This window comes from Suricata suricatta, chromosome 6, assembly GCF_006229205.1.
Source record: "Suricata suricatta isolate VVHF042 chromosome 6, meerkat_22Aug2017_6uvM2_HiC, whole genome shotgun sequence".
NCBI classification, from domain to species: domain Eukaryota; kingdom Metazoa; phylum Chordata; class Mammalia; order Carnivora; family Herpestidae; genus Suricata; species Suricata suricatta.
In genome coordinates this window covers 55,485,785-55,504,453 of record NC_043705.1, presented here as the reverse complement: position 1 = coordinate 55,504,453, position 18,669 = coordinate 55,485,785, and the positions used below count along the sequence as shown (strand labels likewise).

General features: G+C 48.5%; 1 protein-coding gene across 11 annotated transcripts in view; it reads left to right on the top strand.

Annotated features, from left to right (window-relative positions):
* Nucleotides 1-18,669, top strand: part of LHFPL2 (LHFPL tetraspan subfamily member 2) — a 165,535-nt gene that overhangs the window by 119,987 nt on the left and 26,879 nt on the right. The gene's annotated exons all lie outside the window — the stretch shown is intronic.

Sequence of the window (18,669 nt, the reverse complement as noted above, 5' to 3'; positions counted from 1 at the left end):
CATCGCTGTACATGGGCTCCGCCTGGCTTCTTGGCAGCAGAGTCCCAGACCTGGGGCTCAGCTACCCCCTTTGAACAGTCGTGGGGATCACCAGCTCCCCACAGATCCCATGTGGACCTCTGCTTGCATGCGTGCAAAGTGTACACACGGACATGCCTATTCAGGGCACTTGTACTCCTGCCTGTTACGTGGCCAACCTTTGCAGGTGTCCTGGAGGTGATCTTCTCAAATGCAAACCTGCTTTTCTCACTTCAAGGCTGAAGTCATTCTAGGGACCCCTCTGCAAAATGTGTAGGGCAAAGTTGAAAATCCCAAAGCTGTCCAGCCCCTCACTAGATAGCTCCTGCTGTCTTTCCCTGTCACATTCCTGCCTGCACCCCCTTTGCTTCATGGGACCCTGCCCATGTGAGCGGGGCATGTGCTGAGCACTTGTTCCCCGCAGCCTTTTCTGCCTCCAGGTGAACAGGGCGCACCGTCTTTACCAACAATTCAGCGCTGTGCCCCCGTGCTGACTTAGCTGTCTCCCCACTAGCCTGTGTGTGCTTCGAGGGTGAGGGCTCATCCTGTTGGTGTCCCAGCCCTGGCTCAGAACCAGGCATTGGAATAGATATAACTTAATGTTGACAGTGTGTGAATACGATCTTTCACCCAGAAAGGAGATCATGTCACCATTTGGGGTCTGGATTTGGCTGCACGGCTTCTGAGGAATGGCCACTACCAACCAGACTGCTGCAGCTTTTCTTTCTGATGAGGAAATTGGGGTACCCTTGGCCCTAATTAAATTGTATGTCTTACGTAAGATGGAAAGCTTGTACTTTTCTCAGTCACATCCACTGAAGCCCCCTTCCCTCCTCTCCTGAAAATGTCCCAAGTGCTCAGGAGCTACTAGAGAATTTTGCAGGAAGGGACAACTTGCAAAAAGGGTTGCAAATTGGTTTTTGGGATCATACTGATATTTACAAATTCTTCCTCCAACGTGGTCATTTCTTTCTTTCCTGAGCCAAATGTAAACACACACTCTATCATGTGCAAGCTGCTTCTTTGAATGATGGAGTCCCGCTTGCACCAGCGTTTCAGGACCAGGAGGTACTGCCCTTTGGAGTGAAAGTGGATGAGGGCAAAGCAGGCCTGCCACGTCTGCCCCTCTCTAGCCTCCAAAACCATATGGGCTTGATGCCAAACTGCCTGAACCCGATATGTTCTAGGAATTTCTTTCTTGATAGAATTTGGATGAGAAACCCAGACTCCCTTAAAGTTCACTATAATGAGGTGCCTGGGAGGCCCAGTAGGTTGAGTGTCCGGTTTCGGCTCATGTCATGATCTCGCGGTTCATGAGTTTGAGCCCCGTGTTGGGCTCTGGGCCAACAGCTAGCTCAGAGCCTGGAGCCTGCTTCAGATTCTGTGTCTCCCTCTCTCTCTGTCCTCCCCTGCTTGCATTCTCTCTCTCTCCAAAATAAAAAAAAAAAGTTCATCCTAGTGACTTGAAATCATCATAAAAAGTTCACAAATATTTTAGTCAGTGACCATATGAATTTGAATGGGGAAGAGGGGCTATTCAAATACGGGTTAATTTTAACTAATTTGTTTGTTTAAAATTCACCATATTCTGTAGAGCTAGCAGATATGCCAGGATTAAATCTCAGTCTCCCTTTCAGCCACCAAACACCGGGAGGGTGATCAGCCACCTCTGTTTTGCTCCCAGTGTGGGGGTGTCGGCGGGATCCAGCCCTGCTGCCTTCCTTTCAGAGTGTTTTATGCACGCGTCTCAGGGTATCCAGCAGAAGCCGAAAACCCCCCTGACCTCCTTTTCCGCCAACTGCAGTCCTCTCTTCAGTGTACTTCCCGGTCACTATCTTCCTGATAAACCTTATCCTAGTTTTTCCGAGCTTCTCCCCCTCCCGTAGTGCCCCCACCCTGCCCACCGTACTCGGTTCTCAGCTCCTGCTCCTCAGTGTGGACCGAGTCTCCGTTGTCTGCTTCTTGATCCCACTTGAGGGCAGTGAGCGTCTCCACGTCTCCACTCCCCACTTGGTGACTCAGTGGATTGCTCTACACGCTTCGGACAGTCCGGTCTTAAACAAGGTATTTTTTTCTGGAGGGAACCGTCTTGCCTTCCCTCTTGAGAACTTGCTCGAGTGCTTGGTTGCTAACCCCAGGGACAGATAAGGGTCCATAAACGCATCTGACTATGACTTGTCCAGTTTGGGGAGCTGGCAACCTGAGACTCTTTATGTGCGTTAGGTTTAGCAGAGATTTAATGCGCATTATTTTCAAAGAATGGTGGGGTTTAACAAGATGCGAGTGGAGGAAACAACCAAGGAATCAGGTATTCTGGGGCCCGGGGAGAAGAAGGATTTGCAGGATAGGGGCAGTTTTCCAATTACCTCAGAAATCCGTTCCTTCTGGCCTGGTAAGCATCTCGGCCCTGGTTTTCTCGGCGGGGGTGGGAGGTGTTTCTGTGCGTGTGCACAACTCAGTTTATCAGCTTATTAGCACCTGCTCGTAGCTGGCCTTACATATGGGCATTTTTATTCCTTCTCGATCACCCATACCTGATATGGTTCAGCCTTTGCTTTTATGAATGGCCACCTCTGCTAGCGGGCATTTTGGAACAAAGGTCAGGAAGTTGAGAGGGATGAAACTGGATGTGTTCGTTGAGTGTTGTTGTTGTTGTTGTTGTTGTTGTTGTTGACAGTAGCTTTATTTGCCCTGCCCATGCCTGGAGACTGCCTGCCCCTTAGGATTTGTGTGGTTGACCGGTGATGACGTGTCACCAGCGCCTCTCCCCCCCAAACTCCCACCTTTGCCGTCTGTGATTATCATTTCTAATCAGATCAATTTTACTGAACCTTGTTAAAATATTGCCTTTGACATCATTGGGACCAAAATTTTAAAAACACTTTTTTTTCCATCCGTCCATGATCTCACTGATAATGCCAAGGAAAATTGGAAATCACTTTAGATTAATGTGGGTTCAGTGGCTCCATCACCAGGCTGTCGGGCTGGAGTGCTGAATTTTTAAACATCATTTGAATCACTTGGTTGATCATAACAAAACAAGACATTCTATTAGATCATTAATAAGAGTACTTATCAGAAATAAGTGCCCCTGGATGGATGCAAATCAGCCTTCTGGGGCCATTTATAACTGAGCAGAGAATCGCACTGGCTGACTTTAATAATTCACTAAAGAACAGAGAATAAACAGTAGCAAACATTAATTTTGTAGGACAGTTTCATACGGTTTATGTTTTGAAATAAAAGGGATATAACTTTTGACTCCTGCCTGAAACTAAACTCCTTAAAGAGGAGCGTCTCTTATTGCTGGCTTCTCTGACTGGAGAATTCGTACCAAGGAGCATTTGTGAATCAGCTGGGACCCTTCCTAAAACCCACGAGAGACCAACAGATAAGTCCTTTAAAATGATTAAGGCTTTGTATTCTGGCATGTCCCCTGGCATATGGCTATAAAACTCCTCCATGATCAAGCATTTGTATGTCTAGGACAGGAAGCAAAAGTATTTCAGAAAGGAAGGACTCAGTTGGACTTCAACTCGGTATCAGTGAAGGTCATGATCTCCTGGTTGTGGAACTGAGTGTACATTGAACTCTGTGCTAACAGTGTGGGGCCTGCTTGGAATTCTCTTTCTCTTCCTCTCCCTCTGCCCTTTCCCTGCTTTTGCACTCAGGTGCTCTCTCTCTCATAATAGATAAAATTTGGGGGGAAAAGGAAGGATCCTTTTTATGACCTTGGATTTTCAGAACAGAGTAAGGGTTCTCTAATTTCAGAGTCCATCTCTGAGGCCAAGGACAGGAGTGAGCCTCATTTGTAGCTGTTAGCCCAAAAACTCCAGTGGAAGGAGGGCTGCTCTGCTGTGTTTTCAAGAATGAGAGACACCCTGGAGCTGGAAACGAAAGGTCAGAGCTGGGCTGCCCCAGCCCAGGGAGAAGACAAGAAGATGATGGGAAGAGGGAACTAATCTAGCTCAAGCCCTCTGACCATGGCCCTTGGACATTGTTCCTCTGTGTTGCCCAAGGGCGTGACCCCCAAAGCCCACAGCCTCAGCACTGTGATCAGATGTGACCTTCTCTTCTACCACCATTAAAAAAAATTTTTTAAATGTTTATTTCTGAGAGAGAGAGAGAGTGCAAGCACGGGAAGGGCAGAGAGAGGGAGACACAGAATCTGAAGCAGGCTCTTGACTAAGCTGTCAGCACAGAGCCCAACCCAGGGCTTGAACTCACAAACTGTGAGATCATGACCTGAGCTGAAGTTGGATGCTTAACCAACTGAGCCACCCAAACGCCCCTCTTCTGCCACCTGCATTTGGCATTCTTCATAACCTGCAGGACCTCCCCACTGCCCTCCTTCCACAGGCCTCCGGCTCCAGAAAAGTAGCACTTGGGCACCCTCCTGCTCCAGGGGAACCCCTGTTCTGAGAGAAGGTAGTAAGAGATGATCTTGTGCTTGAAATGACTGATTTTTGGCACCGGAAGTGGCAGTGGTGATCTGCAGATCCATCCCTGTCACTTTGTGCCTGAGACATTGAGGCCAGAACAGTTAAAGTGAGCAGTGCAGTCACAATGCGTTGGGCGAGGGCCTAGAGCAGCACACGTGTTTTCTGGGCTTCCCATCTAGTGCTTTTTCCCACATGTTACTCTGCCATTGGACAAAGTTCAGTCTGTAGAGAGTGACTGGTACGAGAAGGTGATTTTTTTGTGGCCATGTGGAGATAAACAGCCTTTCAAGAGCAAAAGAAATGTTGACTAATAATAATAGTAATGGTTCCTACCCCCTAATGAGTACTTACCATTAAATGTTATTGGACAGGTTCTGTAATCCTTTGTGACAGTCTGTGAGGTAGATACTTGGATCACTCCCGCTTCAGAGAAGTAAACTTCCTTGTTCAAAGACACAGAGCTAGTTAATGGTATAGTCAAGGAAATGGCATTGAATGTAGACTTTAGCTCCATTTTGTGTCCTTCCTGCCTAGGACTCCCACATGGAAAAGACTAGTCTTTGAAGGTGAGGCAAACCACTGCATGCCAGGTGGGCCTTAGAACAGGAAGATCTAAATGGAAAAAGGAATGCCTCAGGCACGACCTCAAAAGTGACCATTTGGGAGCACCTGGGTGGCTCAGTTGGTTAAGTTTCCGGCTTTGGCTCAGGTCATGATCTCACAGTTTGTGGGTTCGAGCCCTGCGTTGGGCTCTGTGCTGACAGCTCAGAGCCTGGAGCCTGCTTCAGATTCTATGTCTCCCTCTCTCTCTGACCCTTCCCTGCTCATGCTGTCTCTGTCTCTCAAAAATAAATAAACCAGAAAAAAAAATTTTTTTAAGTGACCATTTAGGTGCACATGGTGCAAAGGTGACCATTTGGGAGCAAATCCCACATCGGGGGACGGGGCGCCCGGAGCCTGCTCCAGGGAGGGCAGGCCAGTGCCTGGAACACTTACCATGTGCCAAGCACTCTTCTAAGCTTGTTATTTTATCTTAGTGGATCCTCATGGCAAGCCTATGTGGTAGGTTCTATGGGTACCTAGACACCAGGTTACAGACACGGGAACTGCAGCCCAGAGGCAGGGCTGTGCCAGAGTCACCATCTAGGAAAGAGTAGGACCAGGATTCACATCCAGGCAGTCTGGCTCCACACTGAGCTTGGCACTTCACATGCGGAGAAAAGAACCTTCCCTGCCTCATGTGAGTGACTTCTCATGAGGCCGGCGGGGATCAGGGTGGTGGGCATTGGTGGCTGTGGTGATGTCTGTTCTTACGCCCTGGGACGCCCTGTGAAGTATGTGCCAGCTTCTCAGGGATGCTCCTCTTTCTCACCTAACCTGGTACAGTTCATTGTTTTCCCTCCACGGATTCCCCGAGGCTGTCTTGCCTAGCACCTTTCTCTTCCCGAGCCGTGTGGGTTCTTAGCGAGTCACACGGTGCAGCAGGCATGTGCTGGGGGGACGGTGGCGGGGCCACTGCGGCGCCTGGGCCACAGCATGGGACGTGTGCCTAAGCCAGGACAGGCTTCCTCTTCTCCCACCTTGTTTTTCAGCCCCTAGAGGGGAGACGCTGGGAACAGAGGGTTAGGGCTCTTCTCAAAGAAGAGCACTTGTGTTCTGTTCTTAAGCAGCCTGGTCATGTGACACGCTCTCTGAGACATGCAATTGGACCTTCTCTCTGTTCACTGGGCCCCGCTATTGTTAGAAACCGTAACAATAAATCCCTGTTTCCAGAAAGAAAGTACTGGATCATATGATCAAGTACAAGGATTCAGACTTCCAAAACAGGGGGTTTTCTCTGACCATCTTGAACTTTGAGTCTGCATGGACTCCATCCAGGCCCAGTGCGGGCAGCGCATTGGGCTGCCTCTGCCGGGCATAGGCTCCGTCACTAGGCCACGTCAGTGGCACAGGCCAAGGCTGCTGCCTGCCTTTGAGGACTCCTGTCTCTGCACCTCCTGGAAGCTGCGGGCAGCTGTATATTGAGCATACTTTTCCTCCAAGAGTGAGCATCCCTTTGGGAGCTGTGCTCAAGCCCATCTATTTTCAAAACAGTTTGAATTCTGAGTATCTGGGAAATTCCTCTAGTTAATAAATGAAGAAAGTTTAAACCTACTTATGTTTTGAATTTGGCATTCTCATTAGGGAATGTTGAAAAATGCTAGGTAGCTCAGTGTCTGGCTGTGAAATCACTGAAATGGACAGTGTTTAATGACCTGGATGTGGAGGCAGGGTGCAGATCCATCTTGCTGCGATTTTAGATTTTTTAAAAAATCTAATGTTACAAATATGTATGTGTGTGCACATTCCTGATCACGCAGTATAATTCATGGGTCTGAAATATATGAGAGGAGGAAGGCTCTAGAGAGAGGAGATTTTATATAGAGTTATGAAGAGCCATGTTTGTGAACACCCACCTGGTACTTTCTATTCTTTATTGCATGTGTGCCCGGTGCATGTAGCTGTAGGCCAATGTCAGTCCCTTCTCTGAGCTCACTGGCATTCAGGAAGTATGTGCACACTGGACAGGGTGGCTCAGACCTTAGGCTGCAGGTTATCTTTTCAGTTGCAAAAAACCAACATTGGTGTGAATAAAGTAATAAAAAACAAGTTTGGGGCACCTGGATGGCTCAGTCGGTTGAGCATCCGGCTTCAGCTCAGGTCATGATCTCACAGTTTGTGGGTTTGAGCCCCGGGTTGGGCCCTGGGCTGACAGGTAGCTCAGAGCCTGGAGCCTGCTTCGGATTCTGTGTCTCCCTCTCTCTCTGACCCTCCCCTGCTCATGCTGTGTCTCTCTGTCTCTCAAAAATAAATAGATAAACAAAAACAAAAAATAAACGAGTTGAACATTTCAGGGTTGCCCTTAGAAATATAAGCGTACTCTACTCTATAATAGACTTTGGCCCTTTTCTTTAATGCATTCAAAACTTTTTAAAATTCTGCTGGGGCGCCTGGGTGGCTCAGCCAGTTAAGTGTCTGACTCTTGATTTGGGCTCAGGTCATGACGTCATGGTTGTGGGATCAAGCCCTACACTGGGCTCTGCGCTGAGGGTAGAGCCTACTTGGGATTCTCTCTCTCCCTCTCTGCCCCTTCCCTGCTCACTGTTATTCACATGGTGTTGGTCTCTCTCTCTCTCTCTCTCTCAAAAACAAATAAGCAGACATTATAAAAAATAAAATTCTATTGCTTAGCAACTTTGATTAGAAACAGAAGTGACTTCAGTGAGAATATAAAAGGTTTGAAAAGAAGGTGAGCAATGTCTTGGTCTCTGGGTAAATCCAAAATTCTTAGCCTCTTGGCTTTTAAAGATATGGGTTGTCTTGCCTCTTTAGCCCCAGTTCACTAATAATAACCTTTAGAGGGTAAACAGAAACACGTCACTCGCTGAGTGCTCCGCAGGCACCCTGGGCGGCGGCTGGTGGCTGTGCTCCGTGCTTGTTTTAAGGGGCTTCTGGGTGACGTCTGCTGCGGCGGTGAGCCGTGCCTGCCCTGGGCCCTTCGGGAAGTTTCTGGGTGGAGTTTGTGCCCACAGGTGGGAGCCTCTCCGAGTCACGCAGCTGGCCTGTCCCCATGGCCTCTAGGATGAGACTTCTGGGGCACTTCTGCTCACACCCATCAGCTGCTTAGCAGCTGGTGGAACCTTGGCACCAAGGCCCAGCTTGAACATTAACCTCTCCTGTTTTCTGTGTCAATAACACTAATGGGTGAGATTTTCAGGGCCAGTGGGGGTGCAAGGAAAGGAAAACTTTTGTGCTGCTTTTTAACTACCAGTGACTATTTCCAGATTAACGTTTATGTCTAGCACTGTTTACTGAGTTCATAAAATGATACCATATTGCTGTTAAAAAAAAAAAAAGAAAAAAAAAACTTGGTTCAAAAAGAGACCATACCTAAATTAAAACAAGAACTTCATTATTTTTTTTTTTAAGTAGGCTTCACACCCAGTGCAGAACCCAATGCGGGGCTGAGATCAAGAGTCAGATGCTTAACCAACTGAGCCACCCAGGAGCCCCACCACTTCATTTTTAAAGTGACAGATATTCTCATGAGTTGTTGAAAGTCTTCCTCATGGAAGCCACCAGTTTGTACCCAGATGCTAACTCTGAAGTGGCCATATTTCTAGAGGGAATATTCTGATGCTTATAGAGATGACCCGAAAGAGTTTCAAGTATGGCCATGGCTGTCACCCTGCGGCTCACAGCTTCCACCTCGTGCATCACTGACTTTTCCCTCCCTCCCCTCTGGCCCTCGTGCATCCGGGTGGCCATTACTTCTTGTTCCACAGCCGGAAGAGCAGGGTCTCAGTCCTGCTCACCAGTGCCCTCAAGGGTCTCTTGTCCCCTCTGTCAGTTGACACCCTCACTCCAGCCTGCGGTTTCCAGTTCCTGGGGAAGACCTGGCCAGACGCATGTCACACACAGGCCTCTGGGTGGCCGTTACCTTGGTTTTGTGCCGACACCTGGCACCCGCTGGTTCTGCAAGGGTCTCCCGTGCTGACTCTGAAACCTACTTGGGATTCTCTCTCTCTCTCTCTCTGTCTCAAAATAAAAAAATAAACATTTAAAAAAAAAATGCTGCTGTGGCCCAGCCTTCCTCTTCAGGCAAAGCTCAGAGCTCACCTGTGCTAAGTGAGCAGACCTCCGAGCCGGCGGTGGCAGAGGTGGCCAGAGCCGCCCCAAGGGTGGAAGACACAGAAGCAGAGAGGGGAGAGCTGAGGCAGCGCAAGTGACTCCGGGCTCTGGGGTCAGAGGCCTCGGAGAAGTGCCTGACGCGGAAGTGATTCTGCAAGCTCCCCTCTGAGTCACTTTGTAACTGTCCGCATTTATTCAAAGGGAATTTTTCTTCTGTCTGAGCACTTCCATTTATTAGTCCTAAAATAAATATATTGAGAGGAAAATCTGTATTGTGGCAGCTTACCTCACTGAACGTACAGTGAGCGCTTCTGAGATAGTTGCCAAGCATTAACATTTCTCATTTATCATAGTTTAATTTCAGAAAGTTCTTTGGCACATATATGGCAGAGGAAGGTGAAGTTGAATGTAACCTGGTGCCAGAGAGTCAGGACAGGCAGGGACTCTGATCCCCCAGGAGCACTGCCCTGGGGTCGGGTCGCGCTGTGACCCTACAGTCTCAGCACCGGCAACAATGCGTTTGGTTTTTTTTGCCCACTCTGCATGTTTATCAGGGGTCAAGAGCCCCCCCCTTTGTGCTGTCAGGGACGCAGGCCAATGGGGAGGCCTCTGTCTGGGATTTATTTGATCTCGTGGGAGAGGGAAGGAAGCTGGAGAATAAGGCACCGGCTCATGAACTCTTCTGCTTAGAAGTGGCACGTGTCACTTCTCACATTGGAGTGGCTGAAGCCAGTCCCATGGTCGGGCTTGATGTCAATGGGGTGGAAAAATAGTACTCTTCTCCAAGGAGAGACAGTATATTTGAGGGAATAATAGAGTCTTCCACAAAGGCTTTCACAGAAGCTTCCAGTCAGAATGAGACTCTTGTGCTAGTTGATTCTTGGGGTTTCTGGTGGTTTGTGAGTTTGTGTGAGAGACTCAGAAGCAACAGATGGCATAATCCTCTCCATTTATCATGTTTGGTTTTTCTTAAGCTCTTGGAAGTGAACCTGGCCGATGGCGTTGTATTTTGTGAACAGTAGTGATTCTTTCAGCCTGTGTGTGGAAGGGCCTAGAAAGCCCGCAGTTGCTATAAGAATGCACGCCTGTGCTCCCCAGTGCTGGGAGAGGCTGTCCAGCTGTCCACTTGAACAAGCCAGGAGCCTGTTCCCTAAAGATTATTTATTCTCAGAGTTGAGGCACTTAAACAGAGGGCGCTTGGAGTCTCTGGTGTTCACGGGGCGGTCAGGAAGAAGGAAGTTATATATCTTGATTTTTATGTATAAGTTCTTCTGAGTTCTTTGTTCTCCATACTTTATTACTTTTCTCCATTAAAACACTCTACATTCTTATTGATCCCGAATAAACTAACGAAACTCACTTTAAGACTTACGTGTCTCCTGCTATCACAGAATTCATCATGATCTTGAAAAACACCTTCAGTTTAAAATTATATACCACGGTGACATTTAAAATCAACTTTTGAAATTCAAGTTCTAATTCCATTGAGACAAATCACAAACATTTGGACTCCACAGTATATTCAGGGCGTAAGCATATGGCCCCTGGCTTACAGGATGTGAACTAGATCAGACTTCACTGTCTACCTTGGAGACTGGTTCTTCCTTCCCTCCTGTCTGACAGAGTAGAAGACAAGTAAAGATAGACTTGGCTTCTAAAGATTTTTAGATGATGTTTGTACAAGGAAGAAGTTAAGAAATGAGTTCAGTGGACTTCAGAAATCTTAAAGAATGGATCATCTAGAAGATACCCAAGTAGACCAGTTCCCTGTCAGTTCTGATGCCTTGGGGAGGAAATGTAAAAATGGCATCTCTAGAAATGGGTGCTTGGCCAGCAGATGGATTAGACACAAGAGGAGCGAGAGCGGCATCAAGAAGGAACTGTGTGGCCAGAGCAGGGAATTAAACGGCAAGCCTGACAGTGAGCAAGAGCTCACAGGGTGCTCTAAGCCTAGGAAAAGGGGGGAAAAAGGCCTGTTCAGTTGCTCTTGGAGGAGAGGGGTCCTTGCTGCCCTGGGGGTTCTGTCAGGCTGGGGACACTGCTGAGAGGTCCAGCGGAGAGGAAGGCGACTTGTAGAGTGGGCCAGGCAGGTCAGGTGGTCAGTGGGAGGCTTGAACACCTCCTGGGTCTTCTTGGGAAACTCCTTGAGATTTCCTGGCATTTGGAGTGGCCACCTGAGCATGGGCTGAGCGGACAGCCCGACTCTGGGCCAGGGGAATTTGAGAGAATTCCAGGCCATGTGGTCAAGTTTTCTGAGGTTGTCCGAGATCTTCAGGAAGGTGAAGAAAGTTAGCAGCGAACGACCTGGTTAGCGGCATCCTTGGCCCACGGTACGCCAGCGGCACCCGCTCCCCTCCTGTGACCCCTCCAGAGCCTCTCCAGATGTTCCCACATGTCCCCTACATGGGGGAGAGGGCAAAATCGTCCCTGTTGAGCAGCACAGCGTGACTTTTCCCAGTGAGGTCAGAGCTGAGATGGAGGAAAGGATAGTGGCAATAAGCTGGAGGATTTGAGCATGTCGAGACTGTAACTCCAAGAACAATTATCATTCGTAGAGCATTTGGCCCTCTTCTTAGGTATTGTCAAGAGGTTTACACTTCCACCGTCTGTGTTGAGTGGGGGTGGCCAGTGCAAATGAGAGTTTGCAAAACCTCCTTTGGTAGCTGACTTTTAAGTTTATTTTATTTTATTTCTGAGAGAGAGAGAGAAAAAACACCAGTTGGGGAGGGGCAGAGAGAAAGGAGACAGAGACTGTGAAGCAGGCTCTGCCCTGATAGCACAGAGCCCAATGTGGAGCTTGAACTCACAAACCATGAGATCATGACCTGAGCCAAAGTTGGACACTTAACTGACTGAGCCGCCCAGGCACCCCTGACTTTTTTTTTTTTAAGTCATGCCAAGTACTGAAGTTTCTGGAGCAGCACTACCCACCAGTTCTGCGAGCTGCTTTTGTCCTCGGAAGAGAAGGTCCTGAATGCTTGAGCTCATTGATGCTGTGCAAAGCCTTATGGATATGTGAACAAGGAAGCAGCTTCTGCCCCCATAGAATCACTGTCCCAGTGACGTCTGTGACCTCCTGAGCTGTGCCAAGGACAGGTGGTCTGGCTGTATCCTAATGAGCCAGGCCAAGTTCTTCCTGGCCTCTTCCCTTTGGCCCCTTTTCCAGCTCCAAGATGCTAGTGACCTCACCGAGTGCGAGTCTTCTTCCGATGGAGTCTTCGACTTTACTATGTAAACAATCTCCTGGGAGCTTATTAAAAGACATAGTTTTTCTGGTAACGCCTCCAGAAAGTTTGATTCAGTACGTGGGGACCAGGAACTTAACGGTTTTTTAAACAGGTGGCCTACATCTCCTTCTAGGAGATGGGGGTGGAGGCAGGGTCCAGGGACCACACTTCAAGAGGCAGCCTCCCAGGGGGGCTTTCCAACTTTTGGAAGGCCAAAGCACATAAACCCACCTAATCCTCTTATCCTTCCAGAAGACACTGAGATGGAGACCATATTGCCAAAGAAACCACCAGTGACGTGGTTACAATCTGCTCGGAAGTGTATTGATTCTCTGGGTCACGGGAGTCAGTGTAGTAAATCTATTATGTAGTCCTATGACCATGTGATTCATATAATAATGTATTAAATTATCATTTAATCCCGTGATAATGACTAATAATAGCTCATGTGTCTTGAGCACAATGAATGGGAAGATACGCTGATTATTCTCCGATGCGGTCTCCTTCAGTCCTCAGGGCCGCCGTGGGAAGAAGGTGTTGCTCTCTTCTTTTGCAGAGGAGGAAGCTGAGGCTGGCAGAGGCTGAATCAAAGAGCCCGCCCCAGGACCCACAGCGGTCAGTGGCAGAGCTGAGGTTCGATCTTGAGTCTGTGTCAGAGCTCTTCGAACACCACAACCCCAGCTCACACAGTACAGTGCCCTTTGCTCAACATGGAATCGCCAGCACCCGGTGCTCCCTCCAGACTGGCTGAGGGCAGGGGTGGTGGGCAGAGGGCAAGGCTGGGGAAGCTTCAGGGAGCCCAGCTGTGTCCTTTTTGAGAGGGAGGGCTCTGAAGTTAGAGAAAAGAGGGCCCCTCCTTTCACAGGAAAGCTTTCCTCAGCGCCACAGCCCAGGCTCTGTTGGCTCCAGGCAGTCCTGCTGGAAAGGGCTCTTCAGAGCTGTAGCTCACTGCCCTGGTCTGCAGACACCTCTGTGTTTTCCTAAGTCGTATATAAAATGTGGTTCCATTTCAAAGACTTACAGCAGACATTTCTTAGAAGTAAAATCCCTTTGGGAAAGAACTTTAGGCTTCCGGGATGGCGTCCTTTAGGAGAGGGCTTCTCAGCAGTGGCTTCAGAACTCACCCAAGGAGCTCTCGGAAGCATACAGAGCCTGCCCAGCCAGCCTCCTGCGTGCCCCTCACGTTCAGGGCCGGAGAGGACCCTGGGCATGTTGTCTGTCTGTCTTTTTTTTTTTAAGTTTATTTTTTAACTTATTTTGAGAGAGACAGAGACAGCACCGGTTCTGGGGAGGCCAAGAGAGAGGGAGACAGAGAAAACCAAGCGGGCTCCGCACTGCCAGCGAGAAATCCAACATGGGGCTCGAACTCACGAAACCAAGAGATCATCTGAGTTGAAACCAAGGGTCGAACACCTAACCGATTGAGCCACCGAGATGCCCTTGTCTGTCTGTCTTTCTATATATGTATGTGTATAAATATACACACACACATAAATACATAACATGTATGTCTATGTATGGATAAAATTATTCTGATTCTGAGGTGTAGCTCAGTATTGTTCCTCCCAAATGTGATACAGCAGGAACACAAACACAGCATCACCTACAAAGGAGTCTCACCAAAAATACTTAAGGTGACTCTAGCCTTTAGATTTAACCTCATTTCTATAAAGCAGGGGAGAGAGAACAGCTTTAAATGATACCATGAGCACATAGACAAATAAATCTACATTGTTGGGTATTCTAGAGGACAAAGCCTGGTACCCTCAAAAAAAAGGCAGTGTCAAGGGTATAAGTGCAAACAGGGTCAGAGGTGAAAGGACTAGAAACTACAGAAACAAAACCAAATACAGCACATGAGGCGTGACTGAGTCGTGGTTTTACGAAACCAGCTGTAAAATACGGGGCAGGACCGGGAAATGGGAGTGTGGACCAGGCTTTCGATAGAAGGGAAGTATTGTCAGTTGTTTGGGGTGTGTTAATTGTATTGTGGTTTTGTAGGAAAATGTTCTTGTTTTTAGGAAGGGTATTACAGTGTTTAGGGTTGAAGTGTCAAGACATCTGTGGCTTGTTTTCAGTTGGTTCAGAAAAAACCGGCTGAGTGGTAGTGTGAGGCTGTGTACCGCTGTTGAATCTGAATGTTCATAGTCTATTCTTTTCAACTTCTATCTGTTTGCCGATTTTCATAAGAAAGTAGGAAAAGAGAACCAAGGTGAACAAGCAAGCTAGCTTTCTTCAAAACTTTGTCCTGGCCTTTGCTGCTGGAGCAATGGTGGTGCGCCCTCGTGACAGGCGCTTCGGGGTGAAGTCCTTTCCCTTTGCCCCGGCTCCTCAACTTCCTTTGTGGTCTCCTGAACAGCCGGCCTGGGGCGCTCGTGCTGCACCCGTACCCCCTTCCCTTCTTACGGACAGCGGGAAGCTGCCAGAGATAGGTACAGACCCAGCTGGGCTCTGCTTACTGCCTTCACCCTTGTTTTAAACATGAGGGCTTGAGTGGCTCAGTTGGTTAAGTGTCCAACTCTTGATTTCGGCTCACGTCATGATCTCATGATTCATGAGATCGAGCCCCATATTGGGCTCTGCGCTGACAGTGCAGAGCCTGTTTGGTATTCTCTCTCTCCTTTCTCTGTCCCTCCCCTGCTCATGCTCTCTTCCAAAGAAAAAAATTTTTTTTAATTTTATAAATATGAGGGCCTTGTGTGTGTATAATATATATCTCATATATATCATATATATGTATGTAATATTTGACTCCCGTAGACAAGCCATTTATCCATTTCCCCTTGCTCTGCATGCTGACTGTAGTCTTACTGCAGGCTACTCTAGGTTTCTGCTGGATTCTCTTTTTGGTTGTTTTTGTTTTTCTCTTATTACTTGCTAAGAGGCTTTTTACCCTGTGGGCCTCACTTTGTGATAATCACAGCATCATTTTCCAAAAGTCAGAGGACCGTCCAGATTATCCATGAGCATCAGGGATGTGAAGGTAGACTCAGCTGTCCTAGAGTGGACATGTATTCAGTGGCCTATGGAGAGAAGACTTTTACACGGAATGTCCATGGAGTGAGTTCTGGAAGCAGGGGCCACAGGGCATGGCCGTGAACGCCGTATCGAGGGCTCTGTGCCGGGATGCCCACAGTAGCAAGATCTACAAGGAGGATCTGTTTCCCCTTTGATGTGGATGTTGTCCCAGCAGGTGCCTTTCCTTGCACATGTGACATGGCCAAACTGGGACACTGCAGAGCACAGACTTGATGCTTCTCCAGACTTTCCCTTGTCCCTTGCGTAGCATGGCTATTCTCTTTAGAGCAGTAATTAGCAAACTTGGCTGGAGAGACCGGAGCATGTTATCTCCCTATTCCAAACAGAAGAAGAAAGGCCTTTTGCAGCCGTGCTGGCACGGGTGTGAGAATTGGTGCAGTAGATAGGGGACTGTTGGAGCACAGAAGGACAGAGAACTATGTTTTGTGAACTTAAGCGCACGGCTTCCTCAGTAACCCTGCCCTAAATGTGGCGTGGCCCATTTTGCTGAGCCTGAATGTGCCACTTTGTGTTCTCCCGAAGTTTCACATCCTTTCTCTTCAGAAATAGCCTGATGACTGGCTTGACTCTGAGCCACTGCTGAGCAGGACAGTGGATATTTGGCGTGTTCATTAAGATCCAGGTCACCGGAGAGGTTGTAGCAGAGTCCTGAGGCTCTGCAAGAGGACAAACACTTACGAGGTTTTACATTCACACTGAAGTTTTTCTAGTAAACAGAAGAGGAGCAGGGATTGAGATTAGTGGGCACATCAGTGAGCTAAGTTTCTTTTCTTTTTTTTCCTTTTTTATTTTTGAGAGACAGAGAGAGACAGTGCTAGCAGGGGAGGGTCAGAGAGAGGGGGAGATACAGAATCCAAAGCAGGATTCAGGCTCTGAGCTAGCTGTCAGCACAGAGCTAGATGCGGGGCTTGAACCCACGAACCATGAGATCATGCCCTGAGCTTAACCGATGGAGCCACCCAGGTGCCCCAGTGAGCTAATTTTCTAATCACGTGGAAAGACTTTGTAGAAGCCTCATCTCCTAAAGGGCTAGCTTTCCACCTGTTGGTTCAAAGGGTTTGTGAACCTGGTGGGCCGGAAGGTGGGTGGAGCTCACGGGGCCTCCGGGAGTCATCAGGGGCTTTTTTCTTGTTCTCATTCAGAATGATTGTTTCATTCTAAACAATCTCCCCCAAAGCTTTTTTGTGTTAGTAGCTCTTTTCTCAAAAGGCATTTCTCTTTGGTGGCATTTGGGGTCGAGTGGGGGTGAGATGAGCAAGTGGGAGTAGATTCTGCTTCTGGCCTCGTGCAAATTTATTTCACAGTTGAGTTTGGCGCAGGGTAGGCAGTGGGGAAGTAGGAGGACCAGGGCCCGCCCGAGAAGCCCACCAGGGAGGCTGACACGCGTGACCTCATCCATCTCTAAGTAGCCCGCGCTTCATCTTTGATTGCGTGTAATAGCGGAGTTTCTCTGATCTGCCGAGCACTCCGAGAAGTTAAATTGTTGTCTCACCAGGATCCTCCATGTTCGAGGAAAGCCTTCTAAGAGAAAGGGATTGATATTTAGTGAGGGTTTACTCTGCCAGACACTGAGGTCTAACAGATTCTTGATAGTTTCTTAAAGCAGTACTGTGAAGCAGGATATCTTACTGTTTCCACCTAGGTGAGGAGGCTGCGGCTCTGAGAATTAGGCATCCTCAGGGCCAGTTGGTGGTGGAGCTGTGTTTGGAACACGGACCTGACAGACTCCATAAGTTTTGCAGTGGAACGTAGTTCTCCCTTCCCCAGGGCTCAGGAGAGCTGCATTACACACACACACACACACACACACACACACACACACACACAATTATTAAGGGCCTGTGGGCTTAGTGCCGTACTAGGTAATTTCCTAAAACAGCATCTTGTGTAACTGTAATGATGTGAGGATTTTTTAATGTGCTGTGTTTTATGAGATAGGTCGTCCTCTCTCACTAGGATGTCACCAGCATGGTGTACAAGCTTTGACTCTGTGCTTTCTTCTCTCCCCATGTCCCTTCCTCTTCTGTTACCTCCTGGCCCCACCCCACTGCCAGCATGCCAGGGGGCTCTGTGTGGTTCTTGTGCAGTTGACGTGACCTCAGTTAATAAGATCTCATCACTCAGAACAGAGCCTTGGGCCCACATGTCAGCTGTGGACTGTGTGATTCTTTCTGACCTGGACCAAGGGGTAGCAGATGGGGCTACGATGAGCACTGTACCCGTTTCAGGGCTCAGGCCCCTCTGAAGGAGGTTTGAGCTGTTAGAGCAAAGCCCTCTGGTAATGAAGCCATTTGTCCCTGGGAACAGAATGAGCCCTTGTGAGACCAGAAACAATGGGCATGTTGAGTTGCAGACCTGGGGTGAATCAAAGCTCAGGCAGAGGCACATGGGATGAATTGGGACGGTTCAAGGAATGCATTCTTCATAGGCAAGTTTCTGTTGTCAACAAGTCCGCTCAGTGGTAATGACACTTAGTCAGTGGTCATTAATGCCTCTGTTTTGAGTAATTTCCCCAAATGAGTAAGTCATGAACTCATCAAGGTTTTCTTTTCTTCTTCTTCTTCTTTGAGTTTTAATTCGCATATAGGGTATTTTTGTCCAAAAATCACCCTGTGAGAAATGAATGAAAGTAAAGCAGTGCTTTGTTATTTTTCAGAGCACTGTTTCCTTTTATATCCTCATGCACCTATGAAGCGAATACTCTTGTGTCTCTGCTACTAATTTGATTCCCAGACAATAACAGTGTATGTTGCTACTCTCTATCTTTAAGTAAAATCTTTTGGTGCAAGTTTGTCAAAACTTCTCTCATCTAGTACCAAGACAGCGGGCAGAGAGTCCCGTAAGCTCTATAAAAACATAGCCAGACTGCTGGCAAGGTTCACTGCAAGTCCTATCTAGCTCTCTCTGGATCTCCCTGCTGTTTGACGTTTTCGCGTGAGATATGATGGAACTGGATCCATACATCCCAAGGGGGCAGCAAGGCGCTCCGGCGCCAACGGGTGCGCCTGGGGCGGGTGCAGGAACTGGCACTGGCCGGGAGTTGTGCCGCCGGAGATAAGGGAAACCGGCACGGTGCGAGAGCACGGGAAGGGAGAACTTGAAACAAAGAAAACCAGTTAAGTGCGCCGCGGGCGCCGGCTCCGGCCCTGGATCGGCTACAGCTGGGGCCCGTCGGAGGCTGGAGGGTGGGGTCGCGGCCCGGGCCGCGGCGGGCGGGCAAGGGCGGCCGCGCGGCAGCAGGAGCGCGCGGGTCCGGGACCCGCGAGCTTGCT